Genomic DNA, 20552 nt, shown 5'->3' on the forward strand with positions numbered 1-20552 from the left:
GGCCAGACTCTGTGCCAGAAGCACAGCCACTGCTGCTTCCCCCAGGTAGGCTGTTCCCCTCCCCCCAACAATACTCAAACAGTAGTACTTATTGACAAGGGGTACAGCCACTAGGGTACTCTCTACCTGACCATTCCGTTCCCCCTCCTGACTGTGACCCACTTGTCTGTCTCCCGTGGCCATGAGGTCGGAATGGCCCTGAAAATTCAAACTGCTGGGGGATTGTCGTCCTGGGACAGGGACAGGAGCATTCCTACAATATGGAAATGTGAAATAATCGTGCCACTCCAAGGGACTGGGAAAAATATTCACAGTGACACGATGGCGTGACAAAGAAATGACACCAAAAGATGTATACAGTAACTTGAAATATTCATCTGACTTTGAATATTGGTCCTGACCCATCAACACTGCCTTGTTATTCTTTTCTCCTGCATTATTTATTTATTTTGTGTTTTATAGTAACTTTAAAGTCGTTGCACTGTACTGCTACCGCAAACCATAAATTTCATGTCATGTAAGGGAGTATGTGGGAGGGAGGCAGAGGGCTTGTTTTTGCTGTTCTGTTATTGTTGTTGTTTGTGTTTTCCGCTGATCACTGAGGGTGTGCTGTGTTGTCGCCGGAACGTGTGTTTTCCAGTGCGAACACTGTATTTCACGGTAAGTTTCCGTCGGGTCGGCGCTAGGACCGCTCGGCAGCAGCCGGTTACGGAGGGGGCGGGGCCAGATAGCGGTACGGCGAGAGCGCGTTGCCTTCACAACCAAGATGGCTGCCGGCGAGGAGCGAAGGGCAGTCTCGGGATCACCGTCTGCGGCCGTCACCGATAATGAATGAAAGTTGCTGCCGTGGGCGTTTATATAGTTGGCCGTAGTCTGGCGAAGGGCGCGGGGGTCGGTGTCCCCTGGAGCGGTGAGTGGTGTACGGTCAGCGGCGAGCGGATCGCAGCCGGCACTCCTGTCATAGCGCATGCGCAGCTGGGCAGATCCCAAACAGCCAATTCCCGGGGATAACGGGAAGGGTCAGCACCGGGGTCCTACCGGGAGGGGGGAAGGGTCGGCACCGGGGTCCTACCGGGAGGGGGAAGGGTCGGCACCGGGGTCCTATCGTGGGGACGGGGGGTCGGCACCGGGGTCCTATCGTGGGGACGGGGGGTCGGCACCGGGGTCCTATCGTGGGGAAGCGGGGAAGGGTCGGCACTGGGGTCCTATCGTGGGGAAGGAGGGGTCGGCACCGGGGTCATATCGGGAGGGGGAAGGGTCGGCACCGGGGTCCTATCGTGGGGAGGGGGGGGGTTGGCACCGGGGTCCTATCGTGGGGAAGGAGGGGTCGGCACCGGGGTCATATCGGGAGGGGGAAGGGTCGGCACCGGGGTCCTATCGTGGGGAGGGGGGGTTGGCACCGGGGTCCTATCGTGGGGAGGGGGGGTCGGCACCGGGGTCCTATCGGGGGGAAGGGTCGGCACCGGGGTCCTATCGTGGGGAAGGAGGAGTCGGCACCGGGGTCATATCGGGAGGGAGAAGGGTCGGCACCGGGGTCCTACCGGGAGATGGGGGGTCGGCACCGGGGTCCTACATTAGGCGGGGAGTCGCTACCAGGAGGGGAAGGGTCGGCACTGGGGTCCTACCGGGGGGGGGGGGGGGGGGGGGTTGGCACCAGCGTCATACCGCGGAGGGGGGGGTCAGCTCTGGGGTCCTACCGGGAAGGGGATCGGTACTGGGGTCCTTCCGGAAGGAGGGGTCGACTTTGGGACCCTATCAGGAGAGGGGGGAGTCGGCACTGGAGCCCTACTGGGAGGGGGGTAAGTTGGCAGAGCGTGTGGTTGGATGTGTGTGTCCCTGTTGTGGGTAGGGAACAGGGTCATTTGGAGATGCTATGCAGTGTTGAGTTAGGGCTAGGTGCTAGACAAATACTGGATTTGTATAATTTGTTATTGTAACAAAACACATTGATGAAGGTAGAGCAGTGGATGTAGTGTGTATATGGATTTCAGTAAGGCATTTGATAAGGTTGTGAGGCTCATTCAAAAAGTAAGGAGGCACGGGATCCAAGGAGACCTTGCCTTGTGGATCCAGAATTGGCTTGTCCACAGAAAGCAAAGGGTGGTTGTAGATGGTTCATATTCTGTATGGAAGTTGGTAACAAGTGGTGTTCTGCAGGGATCAGTTCTGAGATCTGTCCTCTTTGAGATTATTATAAATGATCTGGATGAAGAAGTAGAAGGGTGGGTTAGTAAGTTTGCTGATGACATGAAAGTTGGGGGTCTGTGGATAGTCTGGAGGGTTGTCGGAGGTAACAGCGAGACATCGATAGGATGCAGAACTGGACTGAGAAGTGACAGATGGAGTTGAAACCAGGTAAGTGTGAAGTGGTTCATTAGTGGAATGCACTGCTGGCGGCGGTGATGGAAATGGATTCGATAGGGTCTTTTAAGAGCCTCCTGGAGCTTAGAAAAATAGAGGGCTATGCACTAGGGAAATTCTAGGCAGTTTCTAGAGTAGGTTACATGGTCAACACAACATTGTGGGCCAAAGGGCCTGTAATGTGCTGTAGATTTCTATGTTCTAACATATCTTGTATTGGTCTCAACAGAATGGAAATTCCGTAGTAGCAAATGAAATGCTTGTTGAGTGAGGTTGTGAACAGGAGAACAGACATGCTTCTACTTTGAGAACACACTGTAAAGATTCTCCGAGGGGTGCTTTTGTGGGGGGTGTGTGTGTGTATTCTCATTGCCTGATTGAATATGTCCTTACATTAAATTCGTTTAGGATTTGGCTAGTTTTTCACAATTTGAATTCAGGTTTTGACATTAGTTTTTGAAGAATGGGGGGGGGGGGGATTCATTGAAACCTATCAAATATTGAAAGGCCTAGATAGAGTGGATGTGGAGAGGATATGTCTTAAAGTGGGTGAGTCTAGGACCAGAGAGCACAGCCTCAATTAAAGGGCATCCATGTAGAACAGAGATGAGGAAAAATTTATTTAGCCAGAGCGTGGTGAATCTGTGGAATTCATTGCCACAGGCAGCTGTGGAGGGTAAGTCATTGGGCATACTTAGGGCGGAGGATGATAGGTTCTTGATTAATTAGGGCGTCAAAGGTTACAAGGAGAAGGCAAGAGAATGGGGTTTGGAAGGATAATAAATAAGCCATGATAGAATAGCAGAGCAAACTCGATGAGCAGAATGGCCTAACTCTGCTCGTATATCTCAGAATCAGGTTTATTATCATCGGCACGTGTTGTGAAATTTGTTAACTTAGCAGTAGCAGCTCAATACAATACATAATATAGAAGAAGAAAAAATAATACATAAATAAGTAAATCAATTACAGTATACATATTACAGTTTATGGTCTTAAATAGTAATTTCAATTTTATATGAAGAATTGGTTGCCAAACTTTTTGGTATGTGTCATGTATAGGGGATTTCAGCCAATGTGAAGATAATATGAGAATATGTATTGACTGAAATGACTGATCAATTTTCAACTGTGACACTTGTTCTATACATGTAAGTGTGGGATTTAGATGAGAGTCAGGACTCGAGAATTATTACTGTCATTTCTGTATGCACTTGGCAATAGGGACTTTTCATAAGTGATCTCATCACGTGGGAAGTGCTTCTGTGTGGAAAAACTTGAAATTTATATGTCATGACAGTTTTTGAGCTATGTAGTGTGTTTAAGGTAATTGGGCAAGATATTTGAATGTTGCTGACATGTTGGATTCTAGAATCTCATCACTTAAGACGAATTAAACATTTTAAAATACTTTCCTGAATAAACTTCGCAGCCACATGGTTGCAACCACAAATGCAAAGTTTGGAACTGGCTGAAGTGTTAGCTTGAAGTTCTGTATTGGTGATCTGTAACAAGCTGTGAATTGAACTGAGCTTTCACTGTTGTTGATCAGTTATGCATCTCTCTATTCGTAAACAGCGTATTTCCTAAGACACTACCAGTATGGCAGTGCTTCCCCACAGAGTGGCTAATTTAGTTTCTGTTCCCCAATGTAAGCAGCGTTGTTGGCGGAGTGCCAGAGGAGCAGGTGTTTCATTCGCTGCATGGCTTTGTGATTGGTTTCTAGGTGGAGTGATTTACCTGATCTGTGTCTGTACTGCTCTATCATTTGAGAAAACATTCAGTAATTCTAGCCAAACTTACATGAGCTGTGGAAATCTCCCTATTCCCGTCGTGTTATTGTGGAGCTGTTTTTAAGTTACAAATTCTAATTAAGCATGAGGTTGCTGAGATATCCCCAAAGGTTTAGAAATCACTTCATGTCTGCAGAATCAACAGCCTTGACCTATTTGCATAGCTAGTTGCCAGTAGGAAAACACACACAAGGTGCTGAATCAGGATCTGATGAAGGGTCTTGGCCTGAAACATCGACTGTTTGTTCCCTTGCGAGGGTGCTGAGTTCCTCTAGCATCTTGTATCTTGCTTTGGAGTTCCAGCATCTGCAGTATCTCTTATGTTTGTGACAGCAGGGAAGCTCTATTAAAAAGTGGTTGCAGCTTAACGCTTGTTGCAAAACTAACAGCATTGGTTTAGACCCAGGTCTGTTTGGATGTGACACTGCATGGACTACAACTTCATTGCAAAGTCAAACATAGCTCAGAGAGTTACTCAGCAGCTCTAATTTTTTTTTGGATCAATCTGAATGACATAAAGTTAAATACATAGATGTTCAGCCTTCTCTTGCTTTGTTAAAACAAACCAGTTCAGCTTGCTTCTTTACATTTGCATATTTACTTCTGACATAGGGCAGCCAGTTGGAGTTCATTGAGTTTCTGTGAGTTCTTGGTATAATTCCATCAATCCCATTCCCCACTTTATTTCCAGTAATCTATTCCATCTTGTACTTCCTACCTCCCAATTATGAGGGATAATTTACATTGGCCAGTTAACCTCCTGTTGCAACAAGGTGAGTGAGGAAACAGGAGCAGCTGTAGATAAGTCCATGTGGCATGGATGGAGAGCTCCTCACATCACCAGAGTCAGTGGAACTGTCAGGCAGTGCCTCTATTTGCTACAGTCTAATACTCTCTTAACCCTGTAACTTCATTCTAGAAACAGATTTTTCCTGATCTGAAATAGAAACATAGAATGGTACAACACATTACAGACCCTTCAACCCACAATGTTATGCTGACCTTTTAACCTGTCCTTAGATCAATCTCACCCGTCCCTCTCGTACCCCCATTTTTCTTTCATCCAATAATATAAGGTTTGAATAGATCCTTATTGATCACAATGTGGTATATCCATGCTCGAAGGTCTTTTACTAACTTGAAATTCTCATTCCAAGTTAGTAAGAAAGTACTTTTGGACATTTTGCAGTGAATAAGACTTCATTTCAGGAAGGTTGACTTTGTTTATTAAGGCCAGTGACCCGTGTCACTTGTTTTCGTGGCTGTGTGATTTGATCAGCAGAAGGTTTGGGCCAAAGGACGGATATGACAAGTATAACTACATGAGCATTTCCTTCCCTAGCAGTCTTTTTTAACATAGTGAACTTTGATTAACTATTGTGTTCATTGTGCAACATACTAAAGTACCTCAAAAATAGTTAAAGGGGCAGATAATGAGAGAAACTTAAAGCAATCATTACACAATGGAAGACATTTGGACAGGTGCATAGATAGGAGGGATCTCGGTCAGACATAGTCAAATGCTACAGGCTTAGCTGGGCATTTTGGCATGGGTGAGCTGACTGTCTGACTTATCATTATATAGTGTAAGGCAAATAAAACCTGGACCCAGTACAGCACAGAAATAGGCCCTTGGCCCACAGTGTTGTGCCAAAATAGTTAAATTGGTAATCAAATGTCCAACTAAACTAATCTCTTTATCTATACAGTTTCATTTCTTGCACCTTCCCTTCATGTGACTGAGCTCTGCGATGTCCCCATTGTATTTGCCTTCGCCAGCATCAGGCAGCACATCCCAGGCACCCATGCTCTGTGTAGTGAAAGGAAAAAAATGGCCCCACAAATGTCCTTTTAACTTTATCTCCTCACTTTAAACACATGTTCTGTGGTATCTGACATTTTTATCCTAGGAAAAGATACTGACTGTCTACTCTTATCTGTGCTTCTTCTAAACCTATATCAGATCTCCCCTCAGCCTCCATTACCCCAGAGAAAATAACCCAACTTTGTCCAACCTCTCCTTTTAGCACATAGCCAGTAATCCAGAGGTAGCACCTTCTGCATCCCCTTCAAAGAATCAACATGCTTCCTAAAATAGGGTGGCCAGAGCTGAAAGCAGCACTCCAGATGCAACCTAACTGGAGTACGTTAAAGCTGCAGCATCCCAAGTCTTCAACTTATTTTCTTGATTAATAAAGGCAAGCATGTCATGTGCCTTCTTTTCATCTGTGTGCAGCCACTTTCAGGGAGCTATAAACTTGGATCCCGACATCCCTCTGCTCGTCAATGCTGGTAAGGCTCTTGCCATTAATGGTGTACAGGCTCTTTAGGCTCTTTACATTTGAATGAATGGAACCAAAGGCTGAAAACTCCCTTGAACTCTTCGGGTTTTAAAGCAAGTCTTTGCAGAGTTGGTGGATTAGAAAACGTTAAATGGAATTCTTGTATTCAAGAAAGGATGGCACTTTAGCTCAATTAGCCTAACACCTGCCTTTATTAAAGAAATCATAACCCTCTTAAAAACGCGTAGCTAATCATCATATAAGTTTTATGTGAGGGATGCTGGATTTGACAAGTTGTTTGAATATGTCTGTGAATGGGGGAGAGGGACGCTGAATATTATGTGTTTAGGTTTCTGAAAGGCATACAATGAGGTGCCAGGCAAAATGTTTACAGCCCAATATTATGACTTCTGGTATTGGGGCAATATTATTAACAAAGATAGTGGATTGGTAAGGTTTCAGTACAGCAAAGTATAAATAGAGGTTGCAGTGGGATTGTTGGGGCTAAAGCAAAATATGACTTCAATGAAGGGGGGTGAGTGTATTGTATCCCAGTTGTTGACATAAACAGTAATGAACCCACAGAGAGAATACAAAGAGTTGTAGATGAGTTAAATGAGGAAGCAGAAAGATGGAAGATTGAGGCCATGTGGGGCCATCCATTTTGCAAGAGGAAGAGTGAAAACATTGCCCTGGATTGGGGAGCGTGCCTTATGAGAGCAGATTGAGTGAACTCAGCCTTTTCTCCTTGGAGTGACGGAGGATGAGAGGTGACCTGATAGAGGTGTATAAGATGATGAGAGGCATTGATTGTGTGGATAGTCAGGGACTTTTTCCCAGTGCTGAAATGGCTGCCACAAGAGGGCACAGGTTTAAGGTGCTTAGGAGTAGGTACAGAGGAGATGTCAGGGGTAAGTTTTTTTACGCAGAGGTTCTTTTAAGAGACTTTTGGATAGGTACATGGAGCTTAGAAAAATAGAGGGCTATGGGTAAGCCTAGTAATTTCTAAGGTAAGGACATGTTCGGCACTTCTTTGTGGGCTGAAGGGCCTGAATTGTGCTGTAGGTTTTCTATGTTTCTAACATTATATACTGATCCCAAGAATTAAAGGGTTAACATATGAGAGATGTTTGATGACTCTGGACTGGAGAAGAATGAGGGGGGAATCTCATTGAAACCTTTCAAATATTGAAAGGCCTAATTAGAGAAGGCATAGAGAGGGAGGTTTCCGATGGTAGGGGAGTTTAGGACCAGAGAGCATAGTGTCAGAGTAGAAGAACTTTAGATTAGAGATGAGGAATTTCATTAGCCAAAGGATGGTGAATATGTGGAATTTGTTGAACAGATGGCTGTGGAGGCCAAGTCATTAGGTATATTTATAGAGAAAGTTAACATGTTCTTGATTAGTACAGGTGAATGGTGTCAAAGGTTATAGGGAGAAGGGAGGAAAATGGGGTTGGGGTTAAGAAGGAAAATCAGCCTTGATCAAATAGTGGAGCAGATTCAATTGGTTGAATGGCCTAATTCTGCTTCTATGTCTGGTTTTAAATTATTTGAATCTACTAAACACTGAAAGTTCAAGAGCTTTTGGTGTCCCATAAGTTAACATGTAGGTACAACAGCTAACTAGGAAGACATATCTCATATGAGAGGACTAGAGAGCTTAAGTTTCTTGCGAGGACCTTGACTGGTAAACAGAAGGAATAGAAGCCTTGATCAGCTGTGACCATATGTTAGTGCATTCACTGGCACATTGTTCAAAGTCTAGGCCTGGCTACACTGCATTTCAGGGGATAGAAACTTTAGGAGGAGTGTAAAAGAGGAGGGGACATTTGATTATTGATGAAGGAGTCCATCACCACAATAACGAGGGGGGATATCTTAGAAAGATTTTCATTTGAAGCTATATGAATGGAGTTTAAAAATAAGGAAAGGGTGATTACTTTGCTGGGATTATCCTGCAGGCGGGAGAAAGAGGTTGTATAACGCAAGGCTGGAGGAATTCAGTGAGACAAACACCATCCATAGAGGGAAGTACACAGTGGACAATGGACTGTCCATTTCCTCCATAGATGCTCTTTGGTCCACCGAGCTTCTCCAGCATTTTGTGTATTGCTCCACTCTGCAGATTTGTCATCTCTTTTGTCTCCATAATTGTCAGGGGAATTCAATTTTCTTAATGTTAACTGGGGTTGTCATACTGAAAGGATTAGCTGGAGTGGAAATTTATTGTCTTTCTGGGGATAGTAGGAAATGAGCCTGATCCAATGGGAGAAGAATCTAGACCTTTGGAGATAAAGTTTAGCGTAGTTATGCAAAGGGATAGTCTAGAATCTTCCCACATTGGAGCAAGGAAAGAATAGGGCCATTAGGGACAGAGCTATTAATGTACGAGCCAGAGGACGTGGGCAAAAACTTAATAAATATCAAAGTTCAAAGTAATGTATTGATTTAGGAATGAAAGACCATTGTGGTTGGAGATTTCAATTGGGATTGTGAAATTCTAGAGCATGTATTTAACTTCAAAGTTATTAGATAGCTAGGGCAGAAAGGTAGATGCATCCCTAGAGACTGATGAAATGTATTCCAGACTTATGGTGGCCTTAACAGTATTTAAATCTGCTGGCTAGCAGTGAGGTGCCAGATGACTGAAGGACAACAGTTACACTACCTTTACTGTAGAAGGATATCAATAAGCCAGGCATTCTAGCCAGTTAGTCTCACATCAGTGGCAGGGAAATTATTGGAAGCATTCTGAGAGACCTGATTGATCTTCATTTGGAAAGGAAAACACTGATCAGGAATAGTCAGAAATGATTGGTTGGTGGGAGATTCTGTCTGACTAATGTAGTTAAGTTTTTTGAAGAGGTAAGTGTACTGATGAGGCCAGGGAAGTTGATGTGTTATGTGGATTTCATTACTTTACTTTATTGTCACCAAACAATTGATACTAGAGTATACAGTCATTACAGTGATAATTTGATTCTGCACTTCGCGCTTCCTGAAGTACAAATCGAAGTAAATATAATTAAAAAAATAAATTATAAATCATAATTAGAAAATAGAAAAGGGAAAGTAAGGTAGTGCAAGTCAGGTCTGAATATTTGGAAGGGACGGCCCAGATCCGGGTCAGGGCTCCTTATTTAAGAAAGGATGTGCTGACATTGGAGAGGGTTCAGAGAAGATTCACTAGAATGATTCTGGGAATGAGAGGGTTAACATATGAGGAACGTTTGACCGCTCTTGGACTGTACTCCTTGGAGTTTAGAAGAATGAGGGGGGACCTCATAGAAACATTTCGAATGTTGAAAGGCATGGACAGAGTGGATGTGGCAAAGTTGTTTCCCATGGTGGGGGAGTCTAGTACGAGAGGACATGACTTGAGGATTGCAGGGTGCCCATTCAGAACAGAGATGAGAAAAAAAAAATTTAGCCAGAGGGTGGTGAATCTATGGAATTTGTTGCCACGGGCAGCAGTGGAGGCCAAGTCATTGGGTGTATTTAAGGCAGAGATTGATAGGTATCTGAGTAGTCAGGGCATCAAAGGTTATGGTGAGAAGGCGGGGGAATGGGACTAAAGGGGAGATTGGATCAGCTCTTGTGATGTGACATTGAAGGAAAGATTGTTGTTTTGCCAGCATGTTACAAGGCTCTTTATTTCCATCTTGCATCCTCTTCGGCATTTTTTTTCTCAAATGCACTGAACGATCTCCTTTTACACCACTCAGGTCTGCACACAGTATTTGTTCACAAAACAAGCTTTCTTGTATGTGACCATCCATACCTCCACATTTCCTTCCTGAGACTTGGAGTTCATGGACTGGATATTGAGAAATAAATATTCTAATATGTGAGGTTATTGTTAAAATAAAATATTTTCATAAATACAGCCTAAATCTACTCTAATCATCCTCATCATTGTGTGACATGTTATATGATGTGGGCGATCATGGTCTTTCCATGACCATGATTGTTCTTGGCAAATTTTTCTACAGAAGTGTTTTTCCATTGCCTTCTGGGTAGTGTCTTTACAAGATGGGATGATCCCAGTCATTATCAATCCTCACCAGAGATTGTCTGCCTGGTGTCAGTGGTCACATAACCAGGACTTGTGATATGCACCAGCTGCTCATACAACCTGCAGGCTAGCAGAGGGAAGGGTTGCCTTACACCTCCTGTGATAGGGACCTGTCTCCACCTCACCACCCAAGACCCTGAACAGTTGCTTAAAATTCTCTTCAATTCTGTTTTAGACCTATTAGTTAATTCCCATCACCATGAAGCTGATAGAAAGGAGGGATGAATTTCTGTGGGAAGCTCAATCTTGGATGGATGCATCAGACTGTGCTGGTTAATGGAGTTAAGGGCTTTAACATGGTCAGAACAGGCCAACTGGATTTGTTGACACAGTTTTCTGCATCTGTTTCTGACTTATCTATCCTCACCATAGAGCCATTAACACGAGATTCTGCTGATGCTAGAAATCCAGAGTAATACACACAAAATGCTGGAGGAACTCAACATTCCTGATGGTCAGGACTGTTCTGATGAAGGGTCTCATCCTAAAGCTTTGAGTGTTTATTCATTTCCATAGATGTTGCCTGACTTGCTGAGTTCTTCCAGCGTTTTGTGTGTGTTCCTCTCTCCAGCAGCTCTTTCCATAATTCACACAAATTCAGGGAGTCAATGGTGATGACATTCCCTGTGGCAAACAGCAATAAGACCTTTTTGCATGTCCTGCAACATCTCCTTTCTTGAAGATGCTCACAATTGTATTTCTGAGGTGCCCTGGCATGTCTAGGCATTTTCGAGACTGGAGGTTGTGAGTTTGTGACTGAAGTTCCAGGATTTCACCTGGAATGCTCTCTATTCTCAAGCCCCTGGTTGTTAGTTGCCAAGTGGTCTTTTTAAGAATCACAGTTGAGTCTTTAACCTGTTCCTTCCAGTGGACACTGATAATGTTTCTCTCTCAGTTGACTTTTGTTCTTGGCTGTCATTGGGTTGAGCCCAAGTGTGTTTGGGCTACAGATGGATTTGATGATGTTGAGGATTCCATGCATGGGCATAAATAGATACCAAATCCACTCTCTGTTCATTAGATTAGATTTCATGTACTTGTGGAGCTGTTATTTCCCTTGGTGGACATTCCAATCTGAGAATACCTCATGTTTGCAATTAATTTGCTCCACAGTCCCTTGGGAATTCTCATTAAGCCAGTGCCGGTTTTTATTCAGAGTCTCCAATTATGGTGAACTTCAGGGCCTGTGGACACTCTGCAGTTTCTCTTAGTTAGGACTGACCTAGTGAACAGATTGCACTTAGCAACAAACCACAAGAGATCTGGTACCACACTAATGATCAGGATATATGAATAAGCATAACATGTGTGATTTCTTCAGTACTATAAATGCCACCCAAGGGACAATGGCGCTCATAGACAAGACTGGTCACAACTTTTCAAGGGAGGTGACCAGTATCCACTGGACGAAGCACTTTGGAAAAACAATTTATTTCTTTACCTGCTTGCCCTTGCTTTGTCTTTGCCACCATCTGTGACTGATAGAACTCACAGAGAGGCAAGAGCCTCTGGAATCTGGAGCATAGAACAATGGAGCAGGAGTAGAGTCAGGCAGTGGTTAAGGCAGTATTTGAAGCAAAGGCCTCCTCTACATTGGCAAAATTAAAGACTGGATGACTGTTTTGCAGAGCACATACAGTGTGCCAACATTGGACATCTTGAGCTTTTGGCTACATGCCACTTCAAAATCCCTTTCCATTCATTCATACATTGACCTTTAGTCTTTAGCATTCTCTTCTGCATATTGAGGTCAATTGCAAACCTAATGAACAACACCTTCGATTCTAATAATCTCTTCTCAGGCTTCCAGCTAGGTGAAGGTATAGATTATAACCAGTGTCTCGATGACAGACTGCCACCTTCTCCATACCTGTACCTGACTGAAAGCCCGAGAAAAGTTTATTTGCCATATTCGCAGGGAATTCTACTTGGGCAGCTGAACGCCTGATGGTGTGAACATTAAATTTTTCAATTTCAGGTGACCTTTGTTCCATTGCCACTCCTACTTGTCCATTTATGTTCTTTTTCTAATTTCCATCTGTCCATCATTCACACATCTATCCACTTTGGTTTGTTCTCTCCCTCCCTCCCCCAGAAAATCTGGTTCCTTCTGCCCATTACCCCTCCCTTATGTGTTTTCATCAACACCTACCAAAATTCTGTGTTTCCACCTATCGCCCACCAGCCTCTGGCTCTAAGCTGCCTTCCCCCTCCTCTACCTGGTTCCATCTGCCCATCAACTCCCACCCCCACTCACCCACTTTGCCTAGTTCCACCTCTCACATACCATCCACTGTCTCATACCAACATCTCCTCTCTTTATACTGGTTATCTTCCCTTTACAGGCTCAGTCACAATCCAAAATGTCTGCTTCCACAGGTGCTGCTTCACATTCTGAGTTCCTCCAGCTGTTTGTTTTTAATCAAAAAGGCCATTTGTCAACTGAAGGACAAGGTCTAGCGACAATCAGGAGCCCTGCTGAACTTCTGAGACAATGCAAAGGAACTTCAATTGAGACATTATCAGAAAACAGCTGACTTTGCTAAGACCTTCATTATATTTTCCTGTGGCAACATAGAGTAGGTTTTGTAGATACCTTCCTCAAGCTGGCATTTGAATGTGAAGTGGAAGAGTTTGACTGTCCTGTGCTCACTGAGGCTGCTGTATTTGCACTGGGTGTTTGGAATTGTGACTGTGTAAACATTTAAAGTAAAAGATTTGAGTGCATTGAGCAACAAGAAAGGATAGTAGATGAAGTGATCAATAGAGTAATGAGTACAGGCATGATTTTAACTGGCTGTTCAGATCCAAGTTAACGCATAATGAATATGTACACTTAACCCTTAGTTATTCAGAGTAATGAAAGATTGTGCAGACATAGATAATGCAAAAACTCCTTCAACCACAGTAAAAGGAGTCTAGACACAGTACCACTGTGTCAATAAACTTCCATGTTTCTGAAATCATTAATCACTTTTTAGTTCAAGCGAACAATAGTAATTGCACTTTATTTCAATTACAGTTAATAGATTACTTTTGTTCTCTTATGTTATTTAATGTACTTTCACTAAACACTTTTCAGATGTAGGCATTTGAAATCTGATAAAGAGCCTTCAAACTGAGCATGAATAACCTGTAACCAGTAAATTAGTTGCTGGTTAATCGAGTATGCACAATTTGAAAATGCGTAACACAAGGATATGGCAAGGAGACGAATGTTGAAGGAGCTAACACTCAGTATTATGATTGCATCATCTGTTCCCCTTGCAAGAATGGAAAGATGGTTGCCTCTTACAAAAATGGAAGTGAACTCTGTATATTGAGCAAGATAACAGGAAATGTTTTGACATGATTAAAGCCCTCTGGTTTTGGGTATATGTGTACAGTTTTTAAAGTAAACTAAGCTTCCATCATGGAGTACTTACCATTTCTCTTGAAATTTATGATGCTGTTAATGCATGTCATGTCATTGTGTTATTTGGGGTGAACTACAGGTCTTCATTGGAATTAATGCATTGTTCCCTTATACTTTAACCGAAGTAAACTAGTTTGCCATCTCAAAAACAAGTGCCCTTTCATTAATGAAAGGATAGCGTCCTTTCAGATTGTCAGAGGTTTTTGAAGATTTCTCTGCAAGTTTATCCAGAATAAATGTAAAGTGAAAGTGTTTATTACAACTGTGAGGAATTGAATTGTGCCACTGCTCTATGTGAGAATGCTGTTCTTGGACTACAGTTCAGCATTCAACACCATAATTCCAACCAGGCTCAACAGGAAGTTCAGAGACCCCTGCCTTGTGTAGCTGGATCCTAGGCTTCCTGTCAGATCGCCAGCAAGTGGTAAGAATGGGCTCCCTCGCCTCCACCCCTCTGACTCTCAACACAGAGCCCCTCAGGGCTGTGTACTAAGTCCCCTCCTTTACACGCTGTATACCCATGACTGTACCGCCACCCACAGCTCTAATCTGCTAATTAAATTTGCCGATGACACTACAGTCTAATCTCAAACAATAATGAGGTGACCTACAGGGAAGAAGTCATCTCTCTGACACAGTGGTGTCAAGAAAACAACCTCTCCTTCAAAGTTGCAAAAACAGAGGAGCTTGTTGTGGATTACAGGAGGAATGGAGATGGGCTAACACCTATTGACATCAATGGATCTGGGTTTGAGAGGGTGAACAGCTTTAAATTCCTCGGCATCCACATCAATGAAGTCCTCACTTGGTCTGTACACACCAGCTGTGTGGTGAAAAAGGCACAACAGCGTCTCTTTCACCTCAGATGGTTGAGGAAGTTTGGTATGGGACCCCAAATCCTAAGAACTTTCTACAGGGGTACAATCGAGAGCATCCTGACTGGCTACATCCCTTCCTGTTATAGGAACTGTACCTCCCTCAATCTCAGGACTCTGCAGATAGTGGTGCAGACAGCCCAGCGCATCTGTAGTTGTGAACTTCCCATGATTCAGGATACTTACAAGGACAGGTGTGTTTAAAAAAAAAAGCGCCCATAGGATCATTGGGGATCCGAGTCACCCCAACCACCATCTATTCCATCTGTTACCATCCGGGAGACGGTACCACAGCTTAAAAGCCAGGACTAACAGGCTCCGGGACAGCTTCTTCCACCAGGCCATCAGGCTGATTAACTCATGCTGATTTGAGTGTATTTCTATGTTACATTGACTGTTCTATTTATTATAAGTTACTATGACATTGCACATTTAGTTGGAGACATAACGTAAAGATTTTTACTCATGTACGTGAAGGATGTAAGAATAAAGTCAATTCAATTCAATAACTGCATAGTAGTGATGAACTATCCAAAATGAAGGGTGAGATATGATCTTTGAGCAAAGATCTAAAACCATTTCCTAATAATGTTCTACTATATGGGACAGAAATAGTTGGGTACGAGTCAGCACTATCATGATTCATGGAATTAAGAGTATGGTCTTGCGCCATTTTCTCCTTGCTCATATAACTGAGCACATTCCTGATTTGGGGTTTTAACCTAGAACATGGCCAGTGCTTTTCCCACCAATGCAGCTCGACCCGCTGGGTTCCTCCGGCAGTTAGTCTGTTGCGAGCAACAACAGGAGGTCACTTACCTCCTTATGTATACTCAATAAGTTCATGCCAAAAACTGGGGATCTGCTGAGGGGGAGAAACAACTTCAACTCATCTGGCTTATTTTTAATTAGAGAATGAGAAAGCGGGTTAGAGTTAGTAAGTTGTGAGCGTTCTGTTGGTGCCAGAAGCCTGGAGACACTGGTGGGCTGCCCTCGCACATTTTGACACAAGTGCCACATTTCACTGTGTTTAAATGTACAGGTGACAAATAGAGGTAAGCTTTAAGTCTCAAAGTTTGTGTTTTAAACCTTAGTCTCTCCTTAAACATCCTCTCGACATTCACCCAATCTTGTGTATTTCAGAGTTAATCTTGATGCTGGTGCCCCATTCTGTTGCCCATTCTTCACCTCATATTAGTTTTTGAAAAATAAGGCATTTAGCTCATGTTTATAAATTAGCTGTCTGGCTTCCTCTCCTTTCACAGGATCACCCCTGGTGATGGTTTAACATTTTAATATATGAAGACACAAGTAGTCAGTTGTGATTAGTAATTAAATTTCCCAGTGTTTTCTGACTGAACCTATTTGATCACCATTGTCCTTCAGAACACATGACTCATTGCTTATCTGAACATGGACAGTTACTGGAAGGGAAGTGTGATGCAAGCCACAATGAAATGTTGAACACAGTTTGGTGGTGTTCACCTGCTTGCAGCTAGCATAGACTGTGCTAACCTGACATTGGAATAGGAACAAACGTGGAACTTTGCATGTCAACCTATTGGTATGTCGAGCATAAGATTTCTCTTGTTCTGTTCCCTGGTTTGTTCCTTTATTCTTGAAAATGATGTCTGTTGGATGTTCATCTGTGTACTGGAGTCAGCCAACTTTTACAAGTCTTGCCTATCCAACTTATCAGCTTGTAAATTTTTTTTCAGGAATGTGCATACTGCAGAATACTTTTAATGGACATTTTAATATAATTTAAAAATATATGTTATTAGATTGCTTTCATTGTGTTATGAGAGTCTGATCAGATAGGAAGGGCAAACTATAGGATTTTCAGGAATGAGTGTTCATTTTTTCAACTAAGTACCACAGTCATAAGTTGGCTTTTTAATTCATAACTTTTTTTTAATTCCCTTTTTCTGATAGTGGGAATCAAATTTCTCTCTTGTAGAAAATTTGTATTGAATGTTAATGTTGAAAGACAGCCACGATAGTAGGAGTGTGATTCCTTGAGTCAAGTATGTTGTTCTCCTAAGGATTCTGTATTGGTGGAGGCTGATCAGGGATCCACATATTCTGGTGAGTGTGGGCAAGAGTCTGGTTTCTTTGTTTCTGACTGCATATATTGATCCATCTGGATATGGTGACTAGCAGCTTCCAGGCCTCATAATTTTGCCACTTTCACCACTTGCTGCTGATTGCCACAGGACTTAATCCAAGATGTTGGGGGGAATTCCCTTCTGGAGAACGCCTCTGCATGACTTTGTTTAATGTGGGAATGCTGATGCACTGACAGCCACCACACAGTGTTTGACAGGTTGGGGTCAGGGTACAGAGGCGTGGAATGCAAGATGGCTAGGGACCCTCCACCTTCACTGTGGTTGTGATGCATCACTATCTTCTGCTAAATCTTCACAGTAAAGGGAAAGGTGTAGTAACACTGATAGGAGTGTATTATAGGCCACCTAATGGGGAGCGTGAGTTGGAAGAGCAAATGTGTAAGGAGATAGCAGATATTTGTAGTAAACACAAGGTGGTGATTGTGGGAGATTTTAATTTTCCACACATAGATTGGGAAGCTCATTCTGTAAAAGGGCTGGATGGTTTAGAGTTTGTGAAATGTGTGCAGGATAGCTTTTTGCAACAATACATAGAAGTACCGACTAGAGATGGGGCAGTGTTGGATCTCCTGTTAGGGAATGCGATAGGTCAGCTGACAGATGTATGTGTTGGGGAGCACTTCGGGTCCAGTGATCACAATAGCATTAGCTTCAATATAATTATGGAGAAGGACAGGACTGGACCTAGAGTTGAGGTTTTTGATTGGAGAAAGGCTAACTTTGAGGAGATGCGCAGGGATTTAGAGAGAGTGGATTGGGTCAAGTTGTTTTATGGGAAGGATGTAATAGAGAAATTGAGGTCATTTAAGGGTGAAATTATGAGGGTACAAAATCTTTATGTTCCTGTTCGGTTGAAAGGAAAGGTTAAAGGTTTGAAAGCGCCATGGTTTTCAAGGGATATTAGAAACTTGGTTCGAAAAAAGAGGGATGTCTACAATAGATATAGGCAGCATGGAGTAAAGGAATTGCTCGAGGAATATAAAGAATGTAAAAGGAAACTTAAGAAAGAGATTAGAAAAGCTAAAAGAAGTTACGAGTTTGGTTTGGCAAATAAGGTGGAAGTAAATCCGAAAGGCTTCTACAGTTATATTAAAAGCAAGAGGATAGTGAGGGATAAAATTGGTCCCTTAGAGAATCAGGGTGGTCAGCTATGTGCGGAGCCGAGGGAGATGGGAGAGATTTTGAACGATTTCTTCTCTTCGGTATTCACTAAGGAGAAGGATATTGAATGGTGTAAGGTGTGGGAAACAAGTAAGGAAGTTATGGAACCTATGACAATTAAAGAGGTGGAAGTACTGGCGCTTTTAAGAAATTTAAAAGTGGATAAATCTCCGGGTCCTGACCGGATATTCCCCAGGACCTTGAGGGAAGTTTGTGTAGAGATAGCAGGAGCTCTGACGGAGATCTTTCAGATGTCATTAGAAACGGGGATTGTGCCGGAGGATTGGCGTATTGCTCATGTGGTTCCATTGTTTAAAAAGGGTTCTAGAAGTAAGCCTGGCAATTATAGACCTGTCAGTTTGACATCAGTGGTGGGTAAATTAATGGAAAGTATTCTTAGAGATAGTATTTATAATTATCTGGATAGACAGGATCTGATTAGGAGTAGCCAGCATGGATTTGTGCGTGGAAGGTCATGTTTGACAAACCTTATTGAATTTTTTGAAGTAGTTACGAGGAATGTTGATGAGGGTAAGGCAGTGGATGTAGTCTATATGGACTTCAGCAAGGCCTTTGAAAGTTCCACATGGAAGGTTAGTTAAGAAGGTTCAGTCATTAGGTATTAATGCTGGAGTAATAAAATGGATTCAACAGTGGCTAGATGGGAGATGCCAGAGAGTAGTGGTGGATAATTGTTTATCGGGATGGAGGCCGGTGACTAGCGGGGTGCCTCAGGGATCTGTTTTGGGCCCAATGTTGTTTGTAATATACATAAATGATCTGGATGATGGGGTGGTAAATTGGATTAGTAAGTATGCTGATGATACTAAGGTAGGAGGTGTTGTGGATAATGAGGTGGGTTTTCAAAGCTTGCAGGGAGATTTATGCCGGTTAGAAGAATGGGCTGAACGTTGGCAGATGGAGTTTAATGCTGAGAAGTGTGAGGTTCTACATTTTGGCAGGAATAATCCAAATAGAACATACAGGGTAAATGGTAGGGCATTGAGGAATGCAGTGGAACAGAGAGATCTAGGAATAACAGTGCATAGTTCCCTGAAGGTGGAGTCTCATGTAGATAGGGTGGTAAAGAAGGCTTTTGGAACGCTGGCCTTTATAAATCAGAGCATTGAGTACAGAAGTTGGGATGTAATGTTAAAATTGTACAAGGCATTGGTAAGGCCAAATTTGGAATATTGTGTACAGTTCTGGTCACCGAATTATAGGAAAGATATCAATAAATTAGAGAGAGTGCAGAGACGATTTACTAGGATGTTACCTGGGTTTCAGCACTTAACTTACAGAGAAAGGTTGAACAAGTTAGGTCTCTATTCATTGGAGCGTAGAAGGTTGAGGGGGGATTTGATCGAGGTATTTAAAATGTTGAGAGGGATAGATAGAGTTGACGTGAATAGGCTGTTTCCATTGAGAGTAGGGGAGATTCAAATGAAAGGACATGATTTGAGAGTTAGGGGGCAAAAGTTTAAGGGAAACACAAGGGGGTATTTCTTTACTCAGAGAGTGATAGCTGTGTGGAATGAGCTTCCTGTAGAAGTAGTAGAGGCCAGTTCAGTTGTGTCATTTAAGGTAAAATTGGATAGGTATATGGACAGGAAAGGAGTGGAGGGTTATGGGCTGAGTGCGGGTAGGTGGGACTAGGTGAGATTAAGAGTTCGGCACAGACTAGGAGGGCCGGAATGGCCTGTTTCCGTGCTGTGATTGTTATATGGTTATATAAATACAAGAAACAACAGAATCAATGAAAGACCGCAGCCAGCAGGACAGACAACAACCAATATGTAAAAAAACAAACTGCAAATACAAAAAGAGGGTAAAAAAGTAATAATAATAAAGAAATGAGCAATAAGTATCGAGAACATGAGATGAAGAGTCTTTGAAAATGAGTGCAGTTCAGTGCTGGGCCCCCTCTGGTTCAATCACTCTGTCTAAAACCTCCCCCTTGACCTTACTGTGACACACAACATTCACACTCACCATCTGCATGTTCTTTCTTCTTTCACTCAACTCATTCGTTATTATTTTGATGATGTTCTGGCAAGGTCAGCAATTATATCCATCTCCATTTGCTGCCCTGAACTGAGTGGCTTGTTGGAGTTTTTGGAGTTCATTAAATATCTACACCATTCTAGGTCAGTGCTCACATTGTGCCAAACAGATGGTAAATTCACCTCTATGAAGAGCATTAACCAGGTGGCTTCCAAATGCATTCTGCTCAGTTCAGGAAATGCATCGATGATGTGTGTATTTTTTTTATAACTTATTTCAATTCCTTAAGTATCAGAGTAGGATTCAGATTTCACTCTGGATGTTTATTCAGGCTCAATGGGTCAAATGCCTTATTCTGCTCCTATATCTATGTTCTATAGTCTATTCATTGTTACAATTCCATACTATCTTATCCCTTTGGATATTTCTGGGAAAGAAGGAGGTGTATTCATAA

The 20552-nt window shown here is 42.8% G+C and overlaps 1 protein-coding gene across 8 annotated transcripts in view; it reads left to right on the top strand.

Annotated features, from left to right (window-relative positions):
- The first annotated feature begins 748 nt into the window (after positions 1 to 748).
- Positions 749 to 20552, top strand: part of dennd4a (DENN/MADD domain containing 4A) — a 168414-nt gene continuing 148610 nt past the window's right edge. For 7 of the 8 annotated variants that reach the window (XM_073032736.1, XM_073032739.1, XM_073032742.1 and 4 more), the window contains exon 1: positions 749 to 910. The gene's annotated coding sequence lies outside the window, so the exon portion shown is untranslated. Of the gene's footprint in view, positions 911 to 2149; positions 2356 to 20552 lie in introns of those variants that run through there. The other variant, XM_073032738.1, reaches the window with a different exon arrangement.

This window comes from Hemitrygon akajei, chromosome 30, assembly GCF_048418815.1.
Source record: "Hemitrygon akajei chromosome 30, sHemAka1.3, whole genome shotgun sequence".
NCBI classification, from domain to species: Eukaryota; Metazoa; Chordata; class Chondrichthyes; order Myliobatiformes; family Dasyatidae; genus Hemitrygon; species Hemitrygon akajei.